Below are 19,758 nucleotides of genomic sequence, written 5' to 3'. Positions count from 1 at the left end.
TTACACAAAGGCAGCAAATAATTCTATTTTCTTGGGTCAACTACTAATTGTGCTGTAATGCTCTCAACACTTACATCTGTCATTGTTGGGAAATACTAATGGAATGCTTTAGAACAGGAATTTGAGAGAACTGTTGGTTAATGAAGACACAACTCCCCATGTGTACCTAAATGTATGAGATAGGACCAGGCTAATTTTAGAGTAAAGATGGTGGTTTCAGAACACTACAGATAAATACCTCCACAGTGTCTATAACTGTAAGACAGATAAATTGAATTTGTTAAAAAGGATTGCACTGAAACAGCCCAAACCATATTCCTGATCTAATTAACTTGTTTACAAAGCTTAATTGATTTATTTTCCCTAAAAGGTCTTTCTGTGAACTTCCCTACAGATACTGTTGTTCTTAAAAGTCTTCCAGGTAGCTGTTACTGAAATCCAGTCCAAAAAATAGGTTCATTTTTCCTTTTAAAAGGGAATATATTTCCTCAGTGAATGGAATAAGCAGAGGCCAGCTTCTTAGGCAGGGTTGACCAGATGCACAGGGATGTCTTCAGGAATCTGTTCCTCTAGTCTCTTGGCTCTGCTGTTTTCTGTGTCAACTTCATTCCCTGGCAGACTCTTTCTACCCTAGTGGCACAGGAGGTCACCAGTAGCTTCAGCCACATCTTACCCAACTGAAAAGGCCCTAACTTTTTGTTTGCCTTACTTCTGTCACATTTGTATCCCTAAATACATCACTTAGCCAGGAGCATGTTGTCCCTTTGTCAAGTTTGGGTCCTCCATATAGCTCTGGAATCATATTATGGGTTCAACCCATAAACAGTGGAGGGTGGTTCTTTGATGGAACCTCATACCTTGCTACTTAGAAAGGGGAAATGCACGCCAGGCAGGCAAATGCCACATTGGACATCTATTGCAGAAGGTGAAGTCATTTTATATATACAAATCACTACAGGGTATTGATGTGGGAAACAAAGGGAGAGGAAAAATTATTAAATTTCCTTACTACTTACAGGTCACTGACAAGTCCTTGAAATAGGCAGAGTGACATTCCTCTAGGGACTTAACTGCCTGGATATTAACACTTTGCTAAGGGCAAAAGGCAACCTTGGCCTGACCCCCAGGATCCTGTAAGTCTTCTTTAACATGTAAAAATTCCTTGAGAAATTTCCTTTTATCTCTAAACCCCCCAAGATATGTGTTGGCAATCACTCCCCAAGCATATACACATCTGAAGGTTCTCAAACAAAGGTTTTTTTTAGATGGGAATAAATGACCTTTTCCCAACAATAGCTAGCTCCCTCAAGGTCCTGGAAACCGTGCTTCCAAAATTCCTTAGAGACTTAAGGAGACTCTAAGTCTCCTTAGAGACCTAAGGAAAGACTAACCCCCTCCCAACTTCAAAGTATATACTGGGCCCCTCCTCATGACCCCAGGGCCGCTCTTCCTGCCCACGGGTCCTGTCCCCATGCTTTAGTAACACCACCTTTTTGCACCAAAGACGTCTCAAGAATTCTTTCTTAGCTGTTGGCTTTGAATCCTCATGTCTTTTCCAACATTAATATGGCCTAACCTGGTCACTTGCAGGTTAAGGGAATGGTAGCAGGCCTGACTTTGGAAGCTTATGGAAGCTTTGCTGCTCTGTATTTAGAGGTAAGAGGAGGAGGGGTTTGATGAGAGCACAGGTGCCAAACTCTTGATCTGGTTTGTTTCTTCCTTGGAGGATGCAAAGGCAGTCTGTCAGATGTGCCTTTTCTGGCAGATCTTTAGTTTTTCTAAAGGCTTATAAAAAAGAAGCTTTTTGTTCTTTGAGATTTTAGCAATGTTAAAGCAAATCCCCACTAGATATCTTCCCTGAGGGGGAGCATTTGACAATTGCTTATTCATTCTTGCTTTGGCACTGTCAAAGGCTACCTGATGGAATGACTTACTGGAGAACATGAAAAATGCTGCACTATGACTTTCTACTTGGTCAAACAATGCCTGTGACACATCCATAAAGATATGGTCAGCCACCTGGGAAAGGTGGTATCTAAGTGATGTTTGAAGATAAGATGTTCAGTGAAGTGTCCTACAGGTGGGTAGTTTTAAGTCTAGTAAAACTTTAGCTCACATGTATTGAGTACTGACTATATGCTAAATGATTTGCTATGCATTGGGGATACAAATAGAAATATTATGAACGTGCACTGGTGCGATACAATGATTTATAATTATAAATATATATTTGGTTTTTCAGGCCCAGAGTTCCTAAAACCCTTGGAATTTCCTAAGTGTCTTTTGTTATGTTAATGAGATAGCTTTTGCACCTAAGAAGGGAGGGGCTGGCTGCCAGGGGAACCAACATTGTGATTCAAGGGTTGGAATGTTCAGTCCCACCCTTTAATCTCAGGAGAGGGGAGAGAGTGGAAGTCGAATCAATCACCATTGGCCAGAGAGTTAACTAATCAGGCCTATGTAATGAAGCCTCCATAAAAACCCAAAGGACAGGCTTGGAGTTCTTTTGGTTGGTGAACACGTGGAGCTGGGGAGAGTGGTGTGCTCATTGACAGCATGGAAGCTCCATGCCCCTTCCCATATACCTCACCCTATGCAGCTCATCAGTCTGGCTGTTCATGCATATCCTCTAATATCTTTGGCAATAAACAAGTTATTTATTTTAAAGATTTTATTTGACAGAGAGAGACACAGTGAGAGAGGGAAGACAAGCAGGGGGAGTGGGGAGAGTGGGAGAGGGAGAAGCAGACTTCCAGCAGAGCAGGGAGCCCGATGCGGGGCTCGATCCCAGGACCCTGGGATCATGACCTGAGCTGAAGGCAGGCGCTTAACAACTGAGCCACCCAGGTGCCCCTAAACCGGTCATTTAGTAAGTAAAATGTTTCTGAGCTCTGTGAGCTGCTATAGCAAATCATTTGAGCACAAGGAGGGTGTTGTTGGAACCTCCAGTTTGTAGTCCACCCAGGTTGGTCAAGTTTAACAACTTGGGCTTGTGACTGGCATCTGAAGTGGAGGAGGGAAGGGTGTCACACAGGACTGAGCCCTTCACATGGGGAATATGATGCTGTCTCCCAGTAGACACTGCCAGAATTGAGTTCAATGATAGGACACCACCCAGCTGGTGTCCTGGAGAATTGCTTAGGGGTGTTTTAGGGGGAAACCCCCCAACACAGACACTGGTTATTGGTCTCAGAATTGGGGTACAAATATATGGCTCCTGGTGTTAATAGATTCGGCCTGCTTATAACAGGTGACTCATCAGAATAAGTCAAAGGGGAACTTTTCGTGTTTAAACAGAGTTTTATTCCTAGATCTACTGATAGAGTGAAAAGGTTAAAAATATTTGATTTTAAGACTTTTGTCCTAAAGCACCTTAGTTCGAGAAGCACAGGTATAAATCTCTGAAAAGGGTAGTTTATTTCGTCTGATGTTATGTAGCATCAGGATAGTCTTTAATTGATGGCTTTTTTTTTAAAGATGTTATTTATTTGACAGAGAGAGACACAGCAAGAAAGGGAACACAAGCAGGGGGAGTGGGGTGAGTGGGAGAGGGAGAAGCAGGCTTCCCACGGAGCAGGGAGCCCGATGCGGGGCTCAGTCCCAGGACCCCAGGATCATGACCTGAGCCGAAGGCAGATGCTTAACGACTGAGCCACTCAGGCGCCCCCTTGATGGCTGTTTCTTTCTGTTTGACTAGAGACCAAGGTTTGCTGATGCTTCTGAATATCTAAAATGATTTCCATTTGGTATTTGGCTTGCTTATGTACAGAAATACATTATTTAATTGGGTTGAGAAAGACCAGACCATGGTGGTTCAAAAACCCTGGGGATGTGGCTTATGTTTGTTAGCACCCAGCTATCTCGGGTTCTTATACGCCAAGCTCACTGTCAACCTTCGACATAGAAGTCAGCAGGAAAATATTTACGTGAGTGTCAAGACCATTGTCTTTTTTTTCTTCAAATGTTTTATTGTCATGTTAATCACCATACATTACATCATTAGCTTTTGATGTAGTGTTCCATGATTGTTTGTGCGTAACACCCAGTGCTCCACGCAGAACGTGCCCTCTTTAATACCCATCACCAGGTTAACCCATCCCCCCACACCCCTCCCCTCTAGAACCCTCAGTTTGTTTTTCAAAGTCCATCGTCTCTCATGGATCGTCTCCCCCTCCAATTTACCCCCCTTCATTCTTCCCCTCCTGCTATCCTCTTTTTTTTCTTAACATATATTGCATTATTTGTTTCAGAGGTACAGATCTGTGATTCAACAGTCTTGCACAATTCATAGCGCTCACCATGGCACATACCTTCCCCAATGTCTATCACCCAGCCACCCCATCCCTCCCACCCCATCCCCACTCCAGCAACCCTCAGTTTGTTTCCTGAGATTAAGAATTCCTCATATCAGTGAGGTCATATGATACATGTCTTTCTCTGACTTGACTTATTTCACTCAGCATAATACCCTCCAGTTCCATCCACGTCGTTGCAAATGACAAGATCTCATTCCTTTTGATGGCTGCATAATATTCCATTGTATGTCTTCTTTATCCATTCATCTGTCGACGGACATCTTGGCTCTTTCCACAGTTTGGCTATTGTGGACATTGCTGCTATAAACATTGGGGTGCACGTACCCCTTCGGATCCCTACATTTGTATCTTTGTGGTAAATACCCAGTAGTGCAATTGCTGGATCGTAGGGTAGCTCTATTTTCAACTGTTTGAGGAACCTGCATACTCTTATCCAGTGTGGCTGCACCAGCTTGCATTCCCACCAACAGGGTAGGAGGCTTCTCCTTTCTCCACATCCCCGCCAACATCTGTCGTATCCTGACTTGTTAATTTTAGCCATTCTGACTGGTGTGAGGTGGTATCTCATTGAGGTTTTGATTTGGATTTCCCTGATGCTGAGCGATGTGGAGCACTTTTTCATGTGTCTGTTGACCATTTGGATGTCTTCTTTGGATAAATGGTAAAGACCATTGTCTTAACATCTATGCCTGGTGCAGGGAAATCACGCATGTAATGGATCAGAAGACCTGTGCCAATTTAAAATTCTTTAGAAATGCCATTCTAATAAGCATTCTAACTACTGTGGATGATAAATTAATGTAAACATGGTCTTCCTTCTTTTTATTTACTTCCTTAAATCTCAGTGGGAGATTTTAGAATTGGTCCCTGTTGCTATCACATCAGGTACACAGATTTCTTTTATGTGTGGGGTGGAGGTGGGGATCTGATGCAGGGGCATTTAAGCCCTGTTTGACTAATGCAGATTTCCAAATTTGTGTTTACCAAAACTAAGACAAACTGCACTCCAGGAAGAAAGTTTTCAAGCAAATGGTTTCAGGACTAATCATTGGTTGCATCAGTACCACAGGACAACTCTGTGATCAAGGAAGTCTGGAGTCTTATCCAGTTCTCGAGGCTCCCAAAATATTGAAAAATAAAGGAACCTTGATTCAATATTATAAAAATTGGAATATATTTTAAATATTTGCATTGAACAATGCTTTTCTTTCCAAGCAACGTGCAATGACTATACATGACCTTCCTTGATGATGCATCTAGCAATTACTGGCTGGACATTTGTGAATGTGAGGCTGATACCATGAGAAGCAGAAGCACAGAGAGAGAGCTGGGTGCTTGAGTCCCTAATTGAATCACTGAGTCACACCTCCCCAGAAATCTGGTAGATGCCATGCTGCCGACTCTATATAGTTGAGCCAAACGATTCCTTTATTTTCTAAGTCAGGGCAAGCTGGGTGTTGGCTTGCAGCTGAAATTCTCCTCACTGATACAGACCTGGTCCACCTACTGCCCCTACCTTTCCTACTCAGCTCACACACAATACTAAGACTATCTTTATTTAATTGAGAAATTAATTATAGCTGGAGGTCTGTTGTATAGTATGTGGTTGTTTTGTTCTCTGTAACTGTAAACACATTTGACAAGTCCTCTTACTGACTTGACTAAAGGGATGGATTGCTGATATGACATAATTCTAGCTATTAACTGTCAATCCTTTCATCTTTAAATAGGCTGTCTTCTCTCTTCTTTACATTGATTTGACAATTTATACAGCTTGAAATGTTTCCACATGCATTATTTCACCTGATCATAAAGCCTTGCTTAGGGCGTATAGAAGAGGCATTTCCTGCTTTTTCAGAGAAGGAAGCTGAGACAAGAACCTGCCCTGGGCCAGTGTGTGAATAAGGTCCCAGGCTTCCCAGGAAGGCTGTATGCCCTCTATGGTTCCTCATTGGTTGACCAATCCAATTAGTATCCATGCATAAGTAAAAGAACACAGGGACTCAGGCCAATCTACAGAAGGACATTTATGAGGCTGCGCAACAGAAATCCAGAGGCAAATGGGATCTGGGCATGGACATCAGGAGCTTTTATCTGCATTTCTCTGGGCTCCCTTCCCTTCTGGGTATAGGCTTCATCCTCGACTGGACAGTGGCATGGCTATAGCTTCTTAGGCATCACACACAGACACAACAATGTCTGAAAAAAGAGGGACCGTTTCTTCCCCCTTTTCTTGGGGGTTTAGGGATTATTTTATATATATTATTTTATATTATTTATTATTTATATTGTGGTATTATTGTAGTGTATTTTTAAAAAATTTTTATGTTAATCACCATATATTACATCATTAGTTTTTAATGTAGTGTTCCATGATTCATTGTTTGTGTATAACACCCAGTGCTCCATACAGAACGTGCCCTCTTTAATACTCATCACCAGGCTGACCCATCGCCCCACTCCCTCCCCTCTAGAACCCTCAGTTTGTTTTTCAGAGTCCATCATCTCCCATGGTTCATCTCCCCCTACGATTTCCCACCCTTCATTCTTCCCCTCCTGCTTTTTTTTCCTTAACATATATTGTATTATTTGTTTCAGAGGTACAGATCTGTGATTCAACAGTCTTGAACAATTCACAGTGCTCACGATAGCACATACCCTCCCCAATGTCTATCACCCAGCCACCCCATCCCTCCCACCCCCCACCACTCCAGCAACCCTCAGTTTGTTTCCTGAGATTAAGAATTCCTCATATCAGTGAGGTCATATGATACATGTCTTTCTCTGATTGACTTATTTCACTCAGCATAACACCCTCCAGTTCCATCCATGTGGTTGCAAATGGCAAGATCTCATTCTTTTGATGGCTGCATAATATTCCATTGTGTATATATACCACTTGTCCTTTATCCATTCATCTGTCAACGGACATCTTGTCTCTTTCCACAGTTTGGCTATTGTGGACATTGCTGCTATAAACATTGGGGTGCATGTACCCCTTCGGATCCCTACATTAGTATCTTTGGGGTAAATACCCAATAGTGCAATTGCTGGATCGTATGGTAGCTCTATTTTCAACTGTTTGAGGAAACTCCATACTGTTTTCCAGAGTGGTTGCACCAGCTTGCATTCCCACCAACAGTGTAGGAGGGATCCCCCTTGTCTGCATCCTCACCAACATCTGTCGTTTCCTGACTTGTTAATTTTAGCCATTCTGACTGGTGTGAGGTGGTATCTCATTGAGGTTTTGTTTTGGATTTCCCTGATGCCGAGCGATGTTGAGCACTTTTTCATGTGTCTGTTGGCCATTTGGATGTCTTCTTTGGAAAAATGTCTGCTCATATCTTCTGCCCATTTTTTGACTGGATTATTTGTTCTTTGGGTGTTGAGTTTGATAAGTTCTTTATAGATTTTGGATACTAGCCCTTTATCTGATACGTCATTTGCAAATATCTTCTCCCATACCGTCGGTTGTCTTTTAGTTTTGTTGACTGTTTCTTTTGCTGTGCAAAAGCTTTTTATCTGGATGAAATCCCAATAGTCCTTTTTTGCCCTTGCTTCCCTTGCCTTTGGCGATGTTTCTAGGAAGAATTTGCTGCGGCTGAGGTCGAAGAGGTTGCTGCCTGTGTTCTCCTTTAGGATTTTGATGGACTCCTGTCTCACATTGAGGTCTTTCAACCATTTGGAGTCTATTTTTGCATGTGGTGTAAGGAAATGGTCCAGTTTCATTCTTCTGCATGTGGCTGTCCAATTCTCCCAACACCATTTGTTGAAGAGACTGTCTTTTTTTCCATTGGACATTCTTTCCTGCTTTGTCAAAGATTAGTAGACCATGTAATTGAGGGTCCATTTCTGGGCTCTCTATTCTGCTCCGTTGATCTATGTGTCTGTTTTTGTGCCAGTACCATACTGTCTTGATGATGACAGCTTTGTAATAGAGCTGGAAGTCCGGAATTGTGATGCTGCCAGCTTTGCTTTTCTTTTTCAACATTCCTCTGACTATTCGGGCTCTCTTCTGGTTCCATACAAATTTTAGGATTATTTGTTCCACTTCTTTGAACAAAGTGGATGGTGTTTTGATGGGGATTGCACTGAATATGTAGATTGCTCTAGGTAGCATTGACACCTTCCCAATATTTGTCCTTCTACTCCATGAGCATGGAACGTTTTTCCATTTCCGTCTTCCTCAATTTCTTTCATGAGTCTTTTATAGTTTTCTGAGTACAGATCCTTTGCCTCTTTGGTTAGATTTATTCCTAGGTATCTTATGGTTTGGGTGCAGTTTTAAATGGGATCGACTCCTTCATTTCTCTCTCTTCAGTCTTGTTGTTGGTGTATAGGAATGCTACTGATTTCTGTACATTGATCTTATATCCTGCCACTTTACTGAATCCTGAATGAGTTCTAGCAGTTTTGGGGTGGAGTCTTTTGGATTTTCCACATAAAGTATCATATCATCTACAACGAGTGAGAGTTTGACTTCTTCTTGGCCGATTTGGATGCCTTTGATTTCTTCTTGTTGTCTGATTGCGGTGGCTAGGACTTCTAATACTATGTTGAATAGCACTGGTGAGAGTGGACATCCCTGCCGCATTCCTGACCTTAGGGGCAAAGTTCTCAGCCTTTCCCCATTGAGAATGATATTCGCTGTAGGTTTTTCATAGATGGCTTCTAGGATATTGAGGTAGGTACCCTCTATCCCTATACTCTGAAGCCTTTTGATCAAGAAAGGATGCTGTACTTTGTCAAATGCCTTTTCTGCATCTATTGAGAGGATCATATGGTTCCTGTTCTTTCTTTTGTTAATGTATTGTAGCACGTTGATTGATTTGCGGATGTTGAACCAACCTTGCAGCCCAGGGATATATCCCACTTGATCGTGGTGAATGATCCTTTTAATGTAGTGTTGGATCCTACTGGCTAGTATTTTGGTGAGAATTTTTGCGTCCATGTTCATCAAGGATATTAGTCTAATTCTCCTTTTTGATGGGGTCTTTTTCTGGTTTGGGGATCAAGGTAATGGTGGCCTCATAAAACGAGTTTGGAAGTTTTCCTTCCATTTCTATTTTTTGGAACAGTTTCAGGAGAATAAATATTAATTTCTCATTAAATGTTTGGTAGAATTCCCCTGGGAAGCCACCTGGCCCTGGGCTTTTGTTTGTTGGGAGATTTCTGATGACTGCTTCAATTTCCTTAGTGGTTATAGGTCTCTTCAAGTTTTCTACTCCTTCCTGGTTCCATTTTGGTAGTTGATACATCTCTAGAAATGCATCCATTTCTTCCAGGTTATCTAATTTGCTGGTACAGAGTTGCTCATAATATGTTCTTATAATTGTATTTCTTTGGCGTTAGTTGTGATCGCTCCTCTTTCGTTCATGATTTTGTTGATTTGGGTCATTTCTCTTTTCTTTTGGATAAGTCTGGCCAGGGGTTTATCAATCTTGTTCATTCTTTCAAAGAACCAGCTCCTAGTTCCGTTGATGTGTTCTACTGTTCTTTTGATCTCTATTTCATTGATTTCGGCTCTGATCTTTATTATTTCTCTTCTCCTGTTGGGTTTAGGCTTTATTTGCTGTTTTTTTCTCTAGCTCCTTTAGGTGTAGGGTTAGGTTGTGTATTTGAGACCTTTTTGTTTCTTGAGAAAGGCTTGTATTGCTCTATACTTTCCTCTCAGGACTGCCTTAGCTGCATCCCAAAGATTTTGAAAAGTTGTATTTTCATTTTCTTTTGTTTCCATGAATTTTTTTAATTCTTCTTTAATTTCCTGGTTGACCCATTCATTCTTTAGTAGGATGCTCTTTAGCCTCCATGTATTTCAATTCTTTCCGACTTTCCTCGTGTGATGGAGTTCTAGTTTCAAAGCACTGTGGTCTGAAAATATGCAGGGAATAATCCCAATCTTTTGGTACTGGTGGAGACCTGATTTGTGACCTAGGATGTGATCAAGCCTGGAGAATGTTCCATGGGCACTAGAGAAGAATGTGTATTCCGTTGCTTTGGGATGGAATGTTCTGAATATGTCTGTGAAGTCCATTTGGTCCAGTGTGTCATTTAAAGTCTTTATTTCCTTGTTCATCTTTTGCTTAGATGATCTGTCCATTTCAGTCAGGGGGGTGTTAACGTCCCCCACTATTATTGTATTGTTGTCAATGTGTTTCTTTGCTTTTGTTATTAATTGCCTTATATAATTGGCTGCTCCATGTTAGTGGCATAGATATTTACAACTGTTAGATCTTCTTGTTGGATAGACCCTTTAAGTAGGATACAGTGTCTTTCCTTGTCTCTTATTACAGTCTTTGGTTTAAAATCTAATTTCTCTGATATAAAGATTGCCACCCCAGCTTTCGTTTGGTGTCCATTAGCATGGTAAATGTTTTTCCACTCCCTTTCAATTTGGGGGTGTCTTTGGGTCTAAAATGAGTCTCTTGCAGACAGCGTATCGACAAGTCTTGTTTTTTAATCTAATCTGATAGCCTGTGTCTTTTGATTGGAGCATTTACCCATTTACATTCAGGGTAACTACTGAAAGTTATGAACTTAGTGCCACTATATTGCCTGTAAGTTGACTGTTAGCTGTATATTGTCTATGATCCTTTCTGGTCCATGCTGGTTTTAGGTGCTCTCTTTGCTTAGAGGACCCCTTTCAATATTTCTTGTAGGGTTGGTTTTGTGTTTGCAAATTCCTTTAGTTTTTGTTTGTCCTGGAAGCTTTTTATCTCTCCTTCTATTTTCAATGACAGACTAGATGGATATAGTATCCTTGGCTGCATATTTTTCTTGTTTAGTGCTCTGAATATATCATGCCAGTCCTTTGTGGCCTGCCACGTCTCTGTGGATAGGTCTGTTGCCAATTTAATGTTTCTTCATTACAGGTTATATACCTATACCTATACTTCTTCTCCCGAGCTGCTCTCAGGATTTTCTCTTTGTCTCTGAGACTCATAAATTTTACTATTACATGTCGGGGTGTTGACCTATTTTTATTGATTTTGAGAGGGGTTCTCTGTGCCTCTCGGATTTTGATGCCTGTTTCCTTCCCCACATTAGGGAAGTTCTCTGGTATAATTTGCTCCAACATACCTTCTGCCCCTCTCTCTCTTTCTTCTTCTTCTGGGATCCCAATTATTCTAATGTTGTTTCGTCTTATTGTATCGCTTATATCTCGAATCTGCCCTCGTGATCCAGTAGTTGTTTATCTCTCTTTTTCTCAGCTTCTTTATTTTCCATCATTTGGTCTTCTGTATCGCTGATTCTCTCTTCTGCCTCATTTATCCTAGCAGTTAGTGCCCCCATTTTTTATTGCACCTCCTTAATAGCCTTTTTGATTTCGACTTGGTTAGATTGTAGTTCTTTCATTTCTCCAGAAAGGGTTTCTCTAATACCTTCCATGCTTTTTTCAAGCCCAGCTAGTATCTTAAAAATCATGATTGTGAACTCTAGGTCCAACATCTTACTAATGTCTGTACTGAGTAGGTCCCTGGCAGACGGTACTACCTCTTTTGTTGTTGTTGTTGTTGTTGATTTTTTTCCATCTTGTCATTTTGTCCAGAGGAGAACAGATGATTGAGAGAACAAATTGCTAACAGGGTAACAATGTCCCCAGAAAGTATACTCAAAACAAATCAGAGAAGACCTGAAACCAGGGGAAAAGAAAGGCGAAGAAAGAAAAAAGAAACAGTGAAAAAAAAAAAACAAAAAAGATAAAAACAAAAAGAGAACAAAACAAAACACAATATGATCAAATATGATCAGGCTGGTGCATAGATCAGTGCCACACACTAGATTTTGGGTGTATTTTGTTCCATTAGAAGAATGTGCCTTCCAAAATTTTAAAGAAAGAAGGACTTAAATATGTACAAAGGTTGATATGATGAAGGGATGGAATATGACTGTAATGAAAATATAAAAAAAATTTTAAAAGGAATTGATAAGAAGCTGTTTGAAAAAAGAAGAGGATTTAAAAAAAGAAAGAAAAAAGGGGGAGAGAATGTGATCAGGCAGGAGCCTAGAACAAAGGCATACAGTAGATATTTAGGGTATATTTTGATCTGTTAGAAGAAACTGTATCTCAAAATTTTAAGGAGAGAACATATATATATGCCAAAAATAAGGGTAACTACTATGAATGGATAGATTATGACTCTAGAAATTAAAAAGAATTTTTTTTTAAAAAGGGATTGATAAGATGTTGGTTGGAAAAGGGAAAAAGTAAAATTAAAAAAAAAAGACAGTTAAAAAAATTAACACTGAAAGACTACAGAATCATGGTAAAAAAAACCATGAATTCTATGTGCAGTATTCCCCTAGTGCTGGAGTTCTGCCATTCTCATTGATCGGTAAACTTGGTCTTGGCTGGCTGTTTTTGCTGATCTTCTGGGGGAGGGACCTGTTGCCATGGTTCCCAAATGTCTTTGTCTGAGGCGGAATCGCCCCACCCTTTTCTGATCAGGGCTAAGTAATCTGCTCGGGTTTACTCTTGGGGAGCTTTTGTTTCTTGCATGCTTTCCGTACAGCTTTGTTGGATGAGAGTGAAAATGGCAGCCTCCCAATCTCTGCCCCGGAGGAGCTGAGAACTCGGGGCCGCTCCTCAGTGCGCCCCCAGAGAAAAGCAGTCAGTCACTCCCGTCTCCCTGGTCTCCGGCCGCGCTCCGTGCTCACCCAGCCTGTGACGGAGCGTTTCTATCTCTGGCACCCGACCCCGTGTGGAGTTTCCAAACCCAGCAGATCCCTGCGGTGCACTCCCGCGCCGCTCCTCCCCGGGGAGGAAGGAGAGTCTCCCCAGATCTGCCGCTCGTTGGGTCCCTGCTGGAGGAGCAGTGGCCCGACTGTGCAGCGGATCACGGTTTATGGGAACCCCCAGCTGAGAGCCAACGCCTTGGCTCCGTCTTTGCAGCCGGCTTCCTCGCTCCAATACCTGGGAGCTCTGCCACACTCGGGCACGCCCGGTCTTTCTGTGACCCGAGGATCCCGAGACCACTCTGTCCCGTGAGGGTTCCACCTCCCGCTTAGCCACTGGAGTGACGTCACTCAGCGGAGCTGACTTCTAAATGTTTCGATTTTGTGCTCTGCAGCAGAAGCGGCCGACGGAGGCCCCCTCCCCCGCCCTCTATCCTCCCGAATATCGCCTTGGATTCACTTCTCCGCACGTCCCACCTTCCAGAAAGTGGTTGCTTTTCTGTTCAGAGTTGTTGCCATTCTTTTCTTCGATCTCCTGTTGAGTCTGTAGGTGTTCAGAATGGTTTGATCACTATCCAGCTGAATCACTGAGACCAGATGAAATCCAGGTTTCCTACTCCTCCGCCATCTTGCGCCACCCTATTGTACTGTATTTATTGTATTTCCTACAAATACCCCCAGCAAACATTCCCATTTTGTCCTGCACTGGGTCCATGCCCACCCCTCAACCAGCCGTTGGAAGCAGAAGGTGTGTCCATGATCTGCTTACAACAATCAGCAGACCACAACTGAATGTTAGATAGTAAGTGTCAGTACTACCACTGCATTGGTTTAAAATAAAACGATTTAGGAGCCCCTGGGTGTCTCAGTCGGTCAAGTGGCCAGCTGTTGATTTCCACTCAGGTCATGATTTCAGGGTGGTGAGATGGAGCCCCATTTTGGGTTCTGCACTCAGTGCAGTGTCTGCTTGAGATTCTTTCCCTCTGCCCTCCCCCACTCTGTATGCGCGCTCTCTCTCAAATAAATGAATAAATAAAATCTTTAAAAAAAAACAGTAAAATGGTTTGAATATATAGTAGTTCAAGAGAATTGGCCTGGCGTCTGGTGGGTTGTTCCCATCATGGTTCCCCAGTTGCTCATGCCTCCCTGTATCCATGCACGTGGGTAGTCCCGTCCCACACCAACTCAGAGCTTGGCTACAGGACTCGTTTCGATCAATGAGAAAACAGTGAATGCTACCTAAGGGGCTTGGCTTCTGGTTGCTCTTGGGACATGTGGCAGACTAAACTTTGTCCTCCCCAAATTCATAGGCTGAAGCCCTGAGCCCCAGTGTGACTCTATTTGGGGATGGGGCCTTTAAGAAGGTACTTAAGGTTAAATGGGGTTATAGGGGTAGGGTCCTGATCCAATAGGGCTGGTGTGTTAAGAAGAAGAGGAGATGCCAGAGCGAGTACATTCTCTATGTGCAGGAGGACACAGTAAGAAGGCAGCTGTCTGCAAGCCAGGACTCGTGGTCTCACCAGAAAGCAACCTTGCCAGAACCTTGATCTTGGACTTCTAGCCTTCAGAACATGAGAGAATGTTTCTGTTATTGAAGTCACACAGTTTGTGGTATTTTGTTATAGCCAACGGAGGGGACTAATTCAGGAACCCCCTAACAGTCATGACGGGAACAAGCCAGGGCTAGTCTTCTGGACAAAGAAAGACACAAAAGCTAGTGACTTTCATTGCCTAAACCTGTAGCCAGCAAATCTGCAGGCATGTGAGTTAGGCCACTGACCACCAATTGACCACAGATGCATGAATGAGTCCAGCAGGTGTAACCAATATAAGAGCTATGTAGCTGAGTCCAACCCAAACTGCTGACCCAAAGAATGAAGAGCCAAACAGGTGGATGTTTTAAGCTACTGAGTTTTGGGAAGGTTTTGTTACACAGCAATAGATAAGTGATCCACATGGGAAATACAGAGTTTTCAGTCACACGCTTTTTTTGCTCCACGGGAGGACTTGATTACACATGCTCCTGCTAGTCTGATTTGGAATACAATTTATTTATCCACCTTACAGGTTAGAGCCTATTTGCAGGGATCAGGCAAAGCAAATGAGCAAGGCAGACTGGATACAAAAATAATCACAAAGCTTGAGTTTTTTTTTCATCTTTGGATAAAGACACAGATACAGAAATACTCTCATACCATAAGAAAACAGGGTAGGTGGGATGCTTAATGACAAGTGCATGCACAGTCTCAGTGACAGGAACACTCTAGGGAATGGTGGGGACTGGGGAATTGGAGTAGGCATACCCTACTAAAAGGGATGGTTACTTTTCAGCTCTGGCCTTGTTGCCATGTGGGCATGTGGGCTCAGTGTTTTGTTACTAGAACTTCCAAGTTTTCAGAAGAAACCAGAAGTATGGATTTTTATATAAACTCTAATTTTAAAACATTGAATTAACGGTAAAACACTGTACAAGCGAAATAAAGCTCATGTTAGCCTGGACTGCCTCTTTAGACTGGTCTACACACACTAGCTAACACAAAAGTTAGAAATCAGTAAAATACAGCAATGTCATGAAACTCGTTTGACAAAACTTTTACTTTCCCATTGACTGGGACTTGCATGTGTGCAGCAGACACGTGCAAATGGAACAGTCGGCAGAAAAGGTGGTCCTGAATCCAAAATATAATAGAAGATGAAACAATGAAAAAGTTACAGTCTGTGATTGCAGGTCTTTCTGCCTCCAAGCTCAGAGAAAACAAAAACAACCAAAAACCTAACATGGGCAAACCGAGAACAGAAAGTATTTCAAATTCAGAAGACAAATAAATGAGGGTTTGAGCCCCTGCATTTCAAAATAATTCTCCGCCAGATGGTGAATTTTTTTTGACATAAGGGGCCTGACTTTATCTTTGTTATCCTTGGAAGCTGGAAGCACCTAATCCAGGTTAGGTTAACAAACGACTATTCCTAATGGGTTTATAGGTGATTAACATAAGGGATGAGTATCAGCAAGTGGGCTCGTGTGCCTCATGAGCATGTAGTTAGTAGACCTGGCTTTTTTCTTGTCTGCTCTTCTGTTTTGAAAAGGTAGTTACCTAACTTCTGTTTCTTCATTCCTCATGTGTAAAATGAGGATAATAAAAAATACCTACCTCATGGTGTTACCAAGATAAAATGAAAAGCTGCTTGTAAGCTGCACAGCACAGCCTGAAATACAACATGGGTTCCCTGGATGTTGTTACCGAGCTTGATGGCCTAGTTAGCTTTAAACAGTGGATTACCAGGTGAGTTGATAGGAAGAAACGTAGCATATTTAACTCCTCAGGGACACAACTTTTGAATAAAGCAGTATGAATTTGGACTAGATTAAGTAAAAACGTTCTTTATATGGATTCTGGAGAATCAGCTCAGGTCACATCTTGGGCAGAGGCCTAAGGAATCTGGAAGGAAACCCAATGCTGTTTCCAAAGCATTTTCTACAGCAGAGGCCCAGATGCTGCCCTGGGGAATGATTCTTTGCTATAGAATTGGCCATTTTCAGCATCACACACTGATGTTGTAATGAGGGGGATAAAGCATGTGAGTCCACAGCGGCTGTTTATGGAGTACTCGGTATATTCTAGTTGTTCTTGAACGAGCAAAGAGAAATTGCATTCCCTACGCCGGTAGAAGCTTGTGGCTTTTCATTTTCTGCCTCTTTTTGGCTATTGTTGCTTTCCTTTTCACTTTGCCCTAATAAGGAATGTTCTCTCTAGAGCAAAATAGACGCCAATCTTAAGCATTTCTGAAGGAAGAGCTATTGTAGTTGGAAACTACTAAATAATTTTCAGAGTATTATTTTGCCATTATTACTAGGCTTTTACTATTATATCCCTGATGTTAGCTGGGACCTCCTAGTCCTCTGAGATGTGGGCAAGGTCAGTGCTGGCCCCAATCGCATACTCTGCAAAAGGAAAAAAACCCTCCTGTTGCCCAGCAGCTGGAGAGAGTGGTGAATGGGTGGGTCAGCGGTGGGGGTTGGGGGTGTTTATCCGGTGCCTTTGCCGCCTAGCTAGCAGTTTTAGTGAATGTGGGCTGTTCTGCTCCATGTTGATCCAGACGGAAAAAAACTTCTTTACCAGTTCCATAAACTGATCCTATTCACATACAGCATATGTGAATACAGCAAACTACTTTTGTTTTTAAATTTTTTTTTTTTAAACTAGAGAGTGGGGAGAATGCGGAAGCCCTCTGCATCATAGAATAATTAAAAATAACTTCCAGGGGCCTAGACAGACGGTCATTGCTCTTGGAATACCCACTGACCACGCCACTGGTCACTGGGGGGTTCCCCAGACACTCTCAGTATTTCTTGCCCCGTCCTCAGATTTGTCCTGGAATTCCCCAGCCCTGGAACACCTGCCTTCTCTGCACAGCTCCCCCCACCCCCCGAGACCCCGCAGCTGACCCATCCGGAGCCAGCCGGCAAACAGGCACCCCTTTTTCCTAGGCACGCCTCCCTCGAACGGCAGCTGAGATTCCGAGAGTAGTCTTTTCCTTGGGTTACATTTTCCCGGAGGGCGGCGGACCCTCTGGCTGACGCGTGTTGCTCCTGGAAAGCCAGGGAGCCCCGCGAGCTGTCCGGACTGCCCTGGCTGGACAGACACGTCACCCGGCCACCCCGCGTCCTCGCCGTCCACCGAGAGCGGGGCCACCTGCGCAGCTCACGCGTGTCTAGCAGCCCCGTCAAAACTTAAAAGCGAAAAGGCCAACGTAAGTACTGACACGATGTTTTAACCCCATACGTCCAAAATATTACCACTTCCACATGTCATCAGTATAAACAGAATTTAAGGAGACAGCTTACCGTTGATTGGTCTTGGGAATCCAGAGAGTGTCTCCGCCGCGGCGCACCTGCTCTGGGTCCGCGGGCCTCAGGACTGCACCGGGAGGTTCGGGGGCGGGCGCCAGGCCGCGGTGCCGGGAGTGGGGGCGAGGCCTGAGGCACCCTGCCAGGCCACAGCCAGCTCGGGGTTTCCAGAGCCTTCCGCTCTCGCATCAGGGACTCTGAAGGCACAGCGCCTCACACCCCGACCGCCGGCCAGCCAGCGCGGACGGCAGTGCCGTCGCGCAGGTGCAGAGAGTCACTTGGGCAGGCTGTGTCACGTGTCCAGAAATGGGCTGAGCTCATTGGCTCATCCGCGCTCCATCCGGGGATCTGGGGCGGAGCTTGTGGGCACGCGACGTCAGGAGTTGTCGCGGGAAGTTGCAGACGGGAGCACCGGGAGGGCTGGGAGACCCCGATACGGAGGCCAGTAGCCTGGGTAGGTGGCAGGGTAAGTAAGCAAAGGGACTTCCTTCTGAGGCCCAGCGTGGGCAGCCGGGAGATGAGGAGGTACTAACCCTGCCTGTGGAACCTCGACTTTACAGAGGTTCAACTGAGCTCGGGCACTACAGGGCCCACATGGTCTCCAGGCCACACGCTCTGTCACGTCTGAGTCCTTGGAAAGGCTCCCAGGGTGGGAAGGGTGGGTAGAGCCGCTTCCCAGGGACAGGGGCGGGGGGAGGAGCCTCAGATTCCCTGAGCGAGCATGGGGTCAGCCGGTGGGCGACGCCTCTCAGTGACCTCCCCCAGGACTGCGGGTGGGGGACTAGGCCACAGATGAAACTTGGGGTCCCCCGCGGCTCCAGCGAGCATTTGTAGCCTACCGTCAGGTTTACTTTTGAGCTTTGTTTTGGTTACCCATCCTCCTCTTTCAGACGTTTGTTTTATCTGCCCATTATTAAAGTTGCTATGAGGTCCTTCTGTGCCTCGTGAGGAGGGTGGGAGGATCCAAGACGGGGTCTGGGGCGGGTGGTGGGCGAGCCGTGAGGGCGGTACACGAAGGCACAGGTGCTGTGGGCGTTGTGGTGGGGGCGCCGGGTGGTCCTGGTGAACCCCGTGACCCTGGTGACCCCAGCGACCCCAAAGGCCTGGGCAATCCCGGAAGTCCCGGCACTGAGGGAGAGGCGGGCGCCGCTTCTGCCGGCGTGCCCCCGATGGAGCAGGCCCCCCGCGCGCCAGGGCCTGATGGAGCTGCGGCACCGGCGGCTGGAGGTCCTGGGGGCCAACCGCTCTAGATCGCCCTCACCGTGGAGGGCGGAGATTGCCCACTGGTTCCTGACTTCACATGCTGAACTCCGAGGGCCAGTTCGGCAGGAGCTCGATGTGAACGTCACCGTCCTGACTGTCCGATTGACTGCTGAGGACCCTGGCCAACTCCAAATGTCCATCACCTCCTGTCTTGACCAGGTTTCCCGGGTGATTCGGACCATGCAGCGCGTTGTGCCTCCCTTTTTTGCTAAGCCGCAGCAGGATAAAGGGGGCTAAACCCAACTGCCTGTCCCGTTCTAGGCACCTCGCTAGGGCACTGATGCCTGCAGTGGTTGCCACTTCATGACTAGGGCCTAATCTCTTGCCTGTACTGGCCCGTGGGTGCTTGGGATTCATGTGTTTTGTTTGGTAGTTAAATGTTTAATAAATACAGAAAATAAAACAACAAAAAAAAATAAAGTTGCTATGACCAGTCTGCCAAGAACAGTTCTTAATTCAAAGAATTTTTCTTTTTTTAATTTAATTTCTTTTTTTTAAGATTTTATTTATTTATTTGACAGAGACAGCGAGAGCAGGAACACAAGCAGGGGGAGTGGGAGAGGGAGAAGCAGGCCTCCCGTGGAGCAGGGAGCCCGATGCGGGGCTCGATCCCAGGACCCCGGGACCATGACCTGAGCCGAAGGCAGACGCTTA

At 44.4% G+C, this 19,758-nt stretch overlaps 1 pseudogene; it reads right to left on the bottom strand.

Annotated features, from left to right (window-relative positions):
• The window catches only part of LOC114204264 (phosphatidylinositol transfer protein beta isoform-like), a 35,318-nt pseudogene extending 16,600 nt beyond the window's left edge, over positions 1–18,718 (bottom strand).
• Between the last annotated feature and the right edge of the window lie 1,040 nt (positions 18,719–19,758).

The sequence above is a fragment of the Eumetopias jubatus genome, unplaced genomic scaffold (genome assembly GCF_037043125.1).
Source record: "Eumetopias jubatus isolate StellerSeaLion01/CBP00866 unplaced genomic scaffold, mEumJub1_p1.0 scaffold_39, whole genome shotgun sequence".
In the NCBI taxonomy this organism is placed as follows: Eukaryota; Metazoa; Chordata; class Mammalia; order Carnivora; family Otariidae; genus Eumetopias; species Eumetopias jubatus.
Note: the sequence above shows the minus strand (reverse complement) of the source record. Positions and strands in the feature narration are given on the sequence as shown.